The sequence below is a fragment of the Sceloporus undulatus genome, chromosome 1 (assembly GCF_019175285.1).
Source record: "Sceloporus undulatus isolate JIND9_A2432 ecotype Alabama chromosome 1, SceUnd_v1.1, whole genome shotgun sequence".
Classification (NCBI taxonomy): Eukaryota; Metazoa; Chordata; class Lepidosauria; order Squamata; family Phrynosomatidae; genus Sceloporus; species Sceloporus undulatus.
Window position 1 is genome coordinate 173,717,555 of NC_056522.1, and position 681 is coordinate 173,718,235.

The 681-nt window shown below is 42.9% G+C and overlaps 1 protein-coding gene across 1 annotated transcript in view; it reads left to right on the top strand.

The window, feature by feature from the left end:
* The window catches only part of TRAM2 (translocation associated membrane protein 2), a 56,635-nt gene that overhangs the window by 16,952 nt on the left and 39,002 nt on the right, over positions 1–681 (top strand). The window lies entirely within an intron of this gene.

Sequence of the window (681 nt, forward strand, 5' to 3'; positions counted from 1 at the left end):
TCATCTTCTGCTTGCTCTTAAAGGTGTATCCATACCCATATTTTTCTGGGGTTTTGTTTTGTTTTATTTTTTTGGTGGCTGGCTGCTGCAGGTTTTTGTGTGGGTGTCCTTGTCCCTGGACAGATGGCCTGGGTGAAAATAAGTGAAGACCACTATGAGGAGCAGGAGCAACTCCTGTTGCTGCTGAAGAGGGAGACACACGCTCTCTTCTGAAAGGGAATCCTTACTGTCTCATACCTTTTATTTGTTTCCAACAGAAAGACCAGAATAACTGTGGTTGGGACCACTCCTACAAAGCAAAATAAATCAGTAATGGATAAATAGGATTTCTTTATTTTATGCTCTCCAGAGTCATAAGATGAAACAATACTCCGGGTGCTTGTCATAAAATATCCAGACTTTCTGTTCCTTATCTGCTTGCGTATTTATGGTTTACATCCACTCTATTCCTTGAAATACAGTGGTACCCCGGGATACGAAAGCACCGGCTTACGAAATTTCCGGGTTACGAAAAAAATCAATAGGAAAAAACTGTTCCGGGTTACGAAGGTTATTTCGGGTTACGAAAATTTTTTTGGTGCTTTTCGGCGCTATTTCGCACGAAATCGCGGCTTTTCCCCATTAGCGCCTATGGCTTTTTCGGCTTACGAAGGATTTCGGGTTACGAACGCGGCGGTGGAA